Raw genomic sequence first — 10,000 nt, 5'->3', positions numbered from 1 at the left:
ACCAGTGGAGTTCGCTGCACAGGCAGGGATCCCTCCAACTCGCACAAACCGAACACAACTCACGCGCCACGACGTACACTGTGCACCAGCCCCCCAAAACGAATCACCCCCCGAAGGACTAAGAAGCCCGACGAACGCGCGAAAACATTTAGAGAGGCCGAGCAAGCACCGGTTAGCGCGAATGCGAATAACAAACGCAACAGGCAACTTTCGAGGGACATACTTCTCGCAACAAGCTTCCACAAGGAAAGCACAGGCAACTCGTTCGCACGCCAAAGCCAACCAAATGGCAATTTAACCGAGGGACATGCATTTCGCAAGGCAACTTGTACAATTACCCGAGGGACAAGGCATGCTTGCCAAGGCCGTGGCTTGGCATGCTTGCCAAGGCCGTGGCATGACATGCTGCTGGCCAAGGCCGGGGCATGCCATGCTGCTGGACGAGGCCGTGGCAAGGCATGCTGATGGCCGAGGCCGTGGCAAGGCATGCTGATGGCCGTGGCCGAGGCCGTGGCGTGCCATGCCATGCTGCTGGACGAGGCCGTGGCAAGGCATGCTGCTGGCCAAGGCGTTGGCATGGCATGCTGCTGCTGACCAAGGCTTGGGCTTGCCATGCTGCTGGCAAAGGCCGCGGCATGGCATTCTGCTGGCCAAGGCCGCGGCATGGCATGCTGCCGGCCAAGGCTTTGGCATGCCATGTTGCTGGCCAAGGCCGTGGCATGGCATGCTGCTGGCCAAGGCCGTGGCATGACATGCTGGCCAAGGCCGGGGCATGGCAAGCTGCTGGCCAAGGTCGTGGCAAGGCACGCTGCTGGCCAAGGCCGGGGCATGGCACGCTGCTGGCCATGGCCGTGGCATGACAAGCTTGCCAAGGCCGGGGCATGGCGTGCTGCTGGCCAAGGCTTTGGCATGCCATGTTGCTGGCCAAGGCTGTGGCATGGCATGCTGCTGGCCAAGGCCGTGGCATGACATGCTGGCCAAGGCCGGGGCATGGCATGCTGCTGGCCATGGCCGTGGCATGGCATGCTGCTGGCCAAGGCCGTGGCATGACATGCTTGCCAAGGCCAGGCCATGGCATGCTGCTGGCCAAGGCTTTGGCATGCCATGCTGCTGGCCAAGGCCGTGGCATGACATGCTTGCCAAGGCCAGGGCATGGCATGCTGCTGGCCAAGGCTGTGGCATGGCATGCTGCTGGCCAAGGCCGTGGCATGACATGCTGGCCAAGGCCGGGGCATGGCATGCTGCTGGCCAAGGCCGTGGCATGGCATGCTGCTGGCCAAGGCCGTGGCATGGCATGCTGCTGGCCAAGGCCGTGGCATGACATGCTTGCCAAGGCCCAGGGCATGGCATGCTGCTGGCCAAGGCTTTGGCATGCCATGTTGCTGACCGAGGCTGTGGCATGGCATGCTGGCCTAGGCCAACGTGCCACCGCCACCACCGCGGGCCGCCACTCGACGCATCCCGTGCTTGGCTATGTAGTTTCGATGCCACAAGCCAATGCCACAAGCCAAGCGATGGCATGTGCCAAGCGCCCGCCTAGGCATAGGTGTGGCCTGTGGCCTGGCCATGCTGGCCAGCCTTAAGGGAGGTGCCCCCCCCTTATAATAGCCTGTTAAGCCCTTTTCAATCTGGCAGGAGGAAACACCAAGCATGTTCGAGGAGTCATAATGGGGTTTTTTTAAAAAGTAATGGTTTTTTGCCAAAACTTTCAACATGAAAGTTGTATGAAATAATTTAATACACCATAAAAAAAATTATAAAAAAATATTTGGCCACCGGAATATTTTATTTTAATTTATTTCAATTTTAATACTTAAAAAATAATAAAAATTACTAAAAATACTCAAAAAATTCTACAAAAATTCCAATAATTATAAGATGAGGCACTAGTAATTATAGTAATTTTTTTAATTATTTTTTTTATTTTTTATTTATTTTATTATAATTTTTATGAGTAAATAAATAATTAAAAAGCCCGATGAACGTGCAAAAACTCTTAGAGAAACCGAGCAAGCATCGGATAGCTCGAATGCAAATAACAAACGCAACAGGCAACTTCCGAGGGACATACTTTTCCCAACAAGCTTCCACTGGGGAAAGCACTAGCAACGTGTTCGCAAGTCAAAGGCAACCAAACGGCTATTACCCGAGGGACATGCATTTCGCAGGGCAACATATACGTAAGTCAAAGCCAAACCAAATGGCAATTACACGAGGGACAGGATTGCTTGCCAAGGGCGTGGCATGCGATGTTCTAGCCCAAGGCCAAGGCACGCCACGCTGCGGGACAAGGCCGTGGCAAGACATGCGGCTGGCCTTGGCCTTGGCATGGCATGCCACTGGCTTTGGCTGGGCTGCGTTGGCCTTGGCATGGAATGTTGCTGGCTTCGGATGGGCTGCCTTGGCCTTGGCCATGGCCTTGGCATGGCATGCTGCTGGCCTTGGCCGTGGCATGGCATGCTGCTGGCCTTGGCCTTGGCACGGCATGCTGCTGGCCTTGGCCTTGGCATGGCATGCTGTTGGCTTTGGCTGGGCTACCTTGGCCGTGGCATGGCATGCTGCTGGCCTTGGCCTTGGCATGGCATGCTGCTGGCTTTGGCTGGGCTGCCTTGGCCGTGGCATGGCACGCTGCTGGCCTTGGCCATGGCATGGCATGCTGCTGGCTTGGGCTGGGCTGCCTTGGCCGTGGCATGGGATGCTGCTGGGCTGCCTTGGCCGTGGCATGGCATGCTGCTGGCCTTGGCCTTGGCATGGCATGCTGCTTGCATTGGCTGGGCTGCCTTGGCCGTGGCATGGCATGCTGCTGGCCTGGGCCTTGGCATGGCATGCTGCTGGCTTTGGCTGGCCTGCCTTGGCCGTGCCATGGCATGCTGCTGGCCTTGGCCTTGGCATGGCATGCTGCTGGCTTTGGCTGGGCTGCCTTGCCCGTGGCATGGCATGCTGCTGGCCTTGGCCTTGGCATGGCATGCTGCTGGCTTTGGCTGGGCTACCTTGGCCGTGGCATGGCATGCTGCTGGCCTTGGCCTTGGCATGGCATGCTGCTGGCTTTGGCTGGGCTGCCTTGGCCGTGGCATGGCACGCTGCTGGCCTTGGCCATGGCATGGCATGCTGCTGGCTTGGGCTGGGCTGCCTTGGCCGTGGCATGGGATGCTGCTGGGCTGCCTTGGCCGTGGCATGGCATGCTGCTGGCCTTGGCCTTGGCATGGCATGCTGCTTGCATTGGCTGGGCTGCCTTGGCCGTGGCATGGCATGCTGCTGGCCTGGGCCTTGGCATGGCATGCTGCTAGCTTTGGCTGGCCTGCCTTGGCCGTGCCATGGCATGCTGCTGGCCTTGGCCTTGGCATGGCATGCTGCTGGCCTTGGCCTTGGCATGGCATGCTGCTGGCTTTGGCTGGCCTGCCTTGGCCGTGGCATGGCATGCTGCTGGCCTTGGCCATGGCATGGCATGCTGCTGGCTTTGGCTGGCCTGCCTTGGCCGTGGCATGGCATGCTGCTGGCCTTGGCCATGGCATGGCATGCTGCTGGCTTGGGCTGGGCTGCCTTGGCCGTGGCATGGCATGCTGCTGGCCTTGGCCTTGGCATGGCTTGCTGCGGGCTTTGGCTGGGCTGCCTTGGCCGTGGCATGGCATGCTGCTGGCCTTAGCCTTGGCTTGGCATGCTGCTGGCTTTGGCTGGGCTGCCTTGGCCGTGGCATGGCATGCTGCTGGCCTTGGCCTTGGCATGGCAAGCTGCTGGCTTTGGCTGGGATGCCTTGGCCGTGCCATGGCATGCTGCTGGCCTTGGCCTTGGCCTTGGCATGGCATGCTGCTGGCTTTGGCTGGGCTGCCTTGGCCGTGGCATGGCATGCTGCTGGCCTTGGCCTTAGCATGGCATCCTGCTGGCTTTGGCTGGGCTGCCTTGGCCGTGGCATGGCATGCTGCTGGCCTTGGCCTTGGCATGGCATGCTGCTGGCTTTGGCTGGCCTGCCTTGGCCGTGGCATGGCATGCGGCTGGCCTTGGCCTTGGCATGGCATGCTGCTGGCTTTGGCTGGCCTGCCTTGGCCGTGCCATGGCATGCTGCTGGCCTTGGCCTTGGCATGGCATGCTGCTGGCTTTGGCTGGGCTGCCTTGGCCGTGGCATGGCATGCTGCTGGCCTTGGCCATGGCATGGCATGCTGCTGGCTTTGGCTGGCCTGCCTTGGCCGTGGCATGGCATGCTGCTGGCCTTGGCCTTGGCATGGCAAGCTGCTGGCTTTGGCTGGGCTGCCTTGGCCGTGGCATGGCATGCTGCTGGCCTTGGCCTTGGCATGGCATGCTGCTGGCTTTGGCTGGGCTGCCTTGGCCGTGGCATGGCATGCTGCTGGCCTTGGTCGTGGCATGGCATGCTGCTGGCTTTGGCTGGCCTGCCTTGGCCGTGACATGGCATGCTGCTGGCCTTGGCCTTGGCATGGCAAGCTGCTGGCTTTGGCTGGGCTGCCTTGGCCGTGGCATGGCATGCTGCTGGCCTTGGCCTTGGCATGGCATGCTGCTGGCTTTGGCTGGGCTGGCTTGGCCGTGGCATGCCATGCTGCTGGCCATGGCCTTGGGGCTGCTGTTCTTATCACTAGACGTGCGTTGCGTGCGAAGGCGTGCAAAGGCGTGCGCGACCATGCGCGCAACACGCGCACCGTGGTCAAAAGACCACGCGCGCGGTATTCGCACAGGCCACGCTGCCCACGCCGCGGGCATGCCAGGCCAGGCTGCCCTGGCCGGCTGCATGCCAGGCCGCCCAGGCCGTGCGCATGCCATGCCGTGCTGCCACGGCCGGCTGCATGCCAGGCCGCCCAGGCCGTGCGCATGCCATGCCGTGCTGCCCACACCGCGGGCATGCCAGGCCGGCTGCATGCCAGGCCGCCCAGGCCGTGCGCATGCCATGCCGTGCTGCCCAGGCCGGCTGCATGCCAGGCCGCCCAGGCCGTGCGCATGCCATGCCGTGCTGCCCAGGCCGGCTGCATGCCAGGCTGCCCAGGCCGTGCGCATGCCATGCCGTGCTGCCCAGGCCGTGCTGCCCAGGCCGCGGGCATGCCAGGCCGGCTGCATGCCAGGCCGCCCAGGCCGTGCGCATGCCATGCCGTGCTGCCCATGCCGCGCGCATGCCAGGCCGCCCAAGGCCGCGCCCGAGCCGCCCAAGGCCGCGCCCGAGCCGCCCAAGGCCGCGCCCAGGCCGCCCAAGGCCGCGCCCAGGCCGCCCAAGGCCGCGCCCGAGCCGCCCAAGGCCGCGCCCAGGCCGCCCAAGGGCATGCGGGCCGAGCCCGTGGCATGGCTTCCGGGCAGAGGCCGTGGCATGGCACGCCGGCCGAGCCCGTGGCATGGCATGCGAGCCGAGGCCGTGGCATGGCATGGCATGCGGGCCGAGGCCGTGGCATGGCATTCCGTCCTTGGCATGCGGGGCAACGCTGTGGCATGGCATGCGGGCCGAGGCCATGGCAAGGCATGTTGGCCAAGGCCATGGCATGGCCCGCTGGGCAACGCGGTGCCGTGGCATGCTGGGCAACGCCGCGGCAAGGCATGCGGGCCGAGGCCTTGGCATGGCATGCGGGCCGAGGCCGTGACATGGCATGCGGGCCGAGGCCGTGCCATGGCATGTTGGGCGACGCCGTCGCAAGGCCTGCGGGCCGAGGCCGTGGCATGGCATGTTGGGCGACGCCGTAGCAAGGCATGCGGGCCGAGGCCGTGCCATGTCATGTTGGGCAACGTCGTAGCAAGGCATGCGGGCCGGGGCCGTGGCATGGCATGTTGGGCAACGTCGTAGCAAGGCATGCGGGCCGAGGCCGTGGCACGGCATGCGGGCCGAGGCCGTGGCATGGCATGTTGGGCGACGCCGTCGCAAGGCATGCGGGCCGAGGCCGTGGCATGGCATGTTTGGCAACGCCGTGGCAAGACATGCGGGCCGTGGCATGGCATGGCATGCGGGCCGAGGCCGTGGCATGGCACCTTGGGCAACGTCGTAGCAAGGCATGCGGGCCGAGGCCGCGGCATGGCATGTTGGGCGACGCCGTAGCAAGGCATGCGGTCTGAGGCCGTGGCATGTCATGTTTGGCAACGCCGTGGCAAGACATGCGGGCCGTGGCATGGCATGGCATGCGGGCCGAGGCCGTGGCATGGCATGTTGGGCAACGCCGTGGCAAGGCATGCGGGCCGAGGCCGTGGCATGTCATGCGGGCCGAGGCCGTGGCATGGCATGCGGGCCGAGGCCGTGGCATGGCATGTTGGGCGACGCCGTAGCAAGGCATGCGGGCCGAGGCCGTGGCTCGACATGTTGGCCCAGGCTAAGGCATGGCACGCCGGGCAACGCGGTGGCATGGCATGCTGGGCAACGCGGCGGCAAGGCATGCGGGCCGAGGCCGCGGCATGGCATGGTGGGCCACGCCGTGGCAAGGCATGCGGGCCGAGGCCGTGGCATGGCATGCGGGCATGCGGGCCGAGGCCGTGGCATGTCATGCGGGCCGAGGCCGTGGCATGGCATGCGGGCCGAGGCCTTGGCTCGACATTTTGGCCAAGGCTAAGGCATGGCACGCCGGGCAACGCGGTGGCATGGCATGCTGGGCAACGCGGTGGCAAGGCATGCGGGCCTAGGCCGTGGCATGGCATGTTGGGCAACGCCGTAGCGAGGCATGCGGGCCGAGGCCGTGGCATGGCATGCGGGCCGAGGCCGTGGCATGGCATGCGGGCCGTGGCCGTGGCATGGCATGTTGGGCGACGCCGTGGCATGGCATGCGGGCCGAGGCCGTGGCATGGCATGCGGGCCGAGGCCGTGGCATGGCATGTTGGGCGACGCCGTGGCAAGGCATGCGGGCCGAGGCCGTGGCATGTCATGCGGGCCGTGGCCGTGGCATGGCATGCGGGCCGAGGCCGTGTCATGGCATGTTTGGCAACGCCGTGGCAAGACATGCGGGCCGTGGCAAGGCATGGCATGCGGGCCGAGGCCGTGGCTCGACATGTTGGCCAAGGCTAAGGCATGGCACGCCGGGCAACGCGGTGGCATGGCATGCTGGGCAACGCGGTGGCAAGGCAAGCGGGCCGAGGACGTGGCATGGCATGGTGGGCAACGCCGTGGCAAGGCATGCGGGCCGAGGCCGTGGCATGGCATGCGGGCCGAGGCCGTGGCATGGCATGCGGGCCGAGGCCGTGGCATGGCATGTTGGGCGACGCCGTAGCAAGGCATGCGGGCCGAGGCCGTGGCTCGACATGTTGGCCAAGGCTAAGGCATGGCACGCCGGGCAACGCGGTGGCATGGCATGCTGGGCAACGCGGTGGCAAGGCATGCGGGCCGAGGCCGTGGCATGGCATGGTGGGCAACGCGGTGGCAAGGCATGCGGGCCGAGGCCGTGGCATGGCATGCGGGCCGAGGCCGTGGCATGGCATGCGGGCCGAGGCCGTGGCATGGCATGCGGGCCGAGGCCGTGGCATGGCATGCGGGCCGAGGCCTTGGCTCGACATGTTGGCCAAGGCTAAGGCATGGCACGCCGGGCAACGCGGTGGCATGGCATGCTGGGCAACGCGGTGGCAAGGCATGCGGGCCTAGGCCGTGGCATGGCATGTTGGGCAACGCCGTAGCAAGGCATGCGGGCCGAGGCCGTGGCATGGCATGCGGGCCGAGGCCGTGCCATGGCATGCGGGCCGTGGCCGTGGCATGGCATGTTGGGCGACGCCGTGGCATGGCATGCGGGCCGAGGCCGTGGCATGGCATGCGGGCCGAGGCCGTGGCATGGCATGTTGGGCGACGCCGTGGCAAGGCATGCGGGCCGAGGCCGTGGCATGTCATGCGGGCCGTGGCCGTGGCATGGCATGCGGGCCGAGGCCGTGTCATGGCATGTTTGGCAACGCCGTGGCAAGACATGCGGGCCGTGGCAAGGCATGGCATGCGGGCCGAGGCCGTGGCTCGACATGTTGGCCAAGGCTAAGGCATGGCACGCCGGGCAACGCGGTGGCATGGCATGCTGGGCAACGCGGTGGCAAGGCATGCGGGCCGAGGCCGTGGCATGGCATGGCGGGCAACGCCGTGGCAAGGCATGCGGGCCGAGGCCGTGGCATGGCATGCGGGCCGAGGCCGTGGCATGGCATGCGGACCGAGGCCGTGGCATGGCATGTTGGGCGACGCCGTAGCAAGGCATGCGGGCCGAGGCCGTGGCTCGACATGTTGGCCAAGGCTAAGGCATGGCACGCCGGGCAACGCGGTGGCATGGCATGCTGGGCAACGCGGTGGCAAGGCATGCGGGCCGAGGCCGTGGCATGGCATGGTGGGCAACGCGGTGGCAAGGCATGCGGGCCGAGGCCGTGGCATGGCATGCGGGCCGAGGCCGTGGCATGGCATGCGGGCCGAGGCCGTGGCATGGCATGCGGGCCGAGGCCGTGGCATGGCATGCGGGCCGAGGCCTTGGCTCGACATGTTGGCCAAGGCTAAGGCATGGCACGCCGGGCAACGCGGTGGCATGGCATGCCGGGCAACGCGGTGGCAAGGCATGCGGGCCTAGGCCGTGGCATGGCATGTTGGGCAATGCCGTAGCTAGGCATGCGGGCCGAGGCCGTGGCATGGCATGCGGGCCGTGGCCGTGGCATGGCATGTTGGGCGACGCCGTGGCATGGCATGCGGGCCGAGGCCGTGGCATGGCATGTTGGGCGACGCCGTAGCAAGGCATGCGGGCCGAGGCCGTGGCATGTCATGCGGGCCGTGGCCGTGGCATGGCTTGCGGGCCGAGGCCGTGTCATGGTATGTTTGGCAACGCCGTGGCAAGACATGCGGGCCGTGGCAAGGCATGGCATGCGGGCCGAGGCCGTGGCTCGACATGTTGGCCAAGGCTAAGGCATGGCACGCCGGGCAACGCGGTGGCATGGCATGCTGGGCAACGCGGTGGCAAGGCATGCGGGCCGAGGCCGTGGCATGGCATGTTGGGCAACGCCGTAGCAAGGCATGCGGGCCGAGGCCGTGGCATGGCATGCGGGCCGAGGCCGTGGCATGGCATGCGGGCCGTGGCCGTGGCATGGCATGTTTGGCATCGCCGTGGCAAGACATGCGGGCCGTGGCATGGCATGGCATGCGGGCCGAGGCCGTGGCATGGCATGTTGGGCAACGCCGTGGCAAGGCATGCGGGCCGAGGCCGTGGCATGGCATGCGGGCCGAGGCCGTGGCATGTCATGCGGGCCGAGGCCGTGGCATGGCATGCGGGCCGAGGCCTTGGCATGGCATGCGGGCCAAGGCCGTGGCATGGCATGTTGGGCGACGCCGTAGCAAGGCATGCGGGCCGAGGCCGTGCCTCGACATGTTGGCCAAGGCTAAGGCATGGCACGCCGGGCAACGCGGTGGGATGGCATGCTGGGCAACGCGGTGGCAAGGCATGCGGGCCGAGGCCGTGGCATGGCATGTTGGGCAACGCCGTAGCAAGGCATGCGGGCCGAGGCCGTGGCATGGCATGCGGGCCGAGGCCGTGGCATGGCATGCGGGCCGTGGCCGTGGCATGGCATGTTGGGCGACGCCGTGGCATGGCATGCGGGCCGAGGCCGTGGCATGGCATGTTTGGCAACGCCGTGGCAAGACATGCGGGCCGTGGCATGGCATGGCATGCGGGCCGAGGCCGTGGCATGGCATGTTAGGCAACGCCGTGGCAAGGCATGCGGGCCGAGGCCGTGGCATGGCATGCGGGCCGAGGCCGTGGCATGTCATGCGGACCGAGGCCGTGGCATGGCATGCGGGCCGAGGCCGTGGCATGGCATGTTGGGCGACGCCGTAGCCAGGCATGCGGGCCGAGGCCGTGCCTCGACATGTTGGCCAAGGCTAAGGCATGGCACGCCGGGCAACGCGGTGGCATGGCATGCTGGGCAACGCGGTGGCAAGGCATGCGGGCCGAGGCCGTGGCATGGCATGCTGGGCAACGCCGTAGCAAGGCATGCGGGACGAGGCCGTGGCATGGCATGCGGGCCGTGGCCGTGGCATGGCATGTTGGGCGACGCCGGGGCATGGCATGCGGGCCGAGGCCGTGGCATG

The sequence above is a fragment of the Camellia sinensis genome, chromosome 14, assembly GCF_055761805.1.
Source record: "Camellia sinensis isolate YWXY chromosome 14, ASM5576180v1, whole genome shotgun sequence".
In the NCBI taxonomy this organism is placed as follows: domain Eukaryota; kingdom Viridiplantae; phylum Streptophyta; class Magnoliopsida; order Ericales; family Theaceae; genus Camellia; species Camellia sinensis.
The sequence above is the reverse complement of the archived record's forward strand: the minus strand, read 5'-3'. Positions refer to the sequence as shown.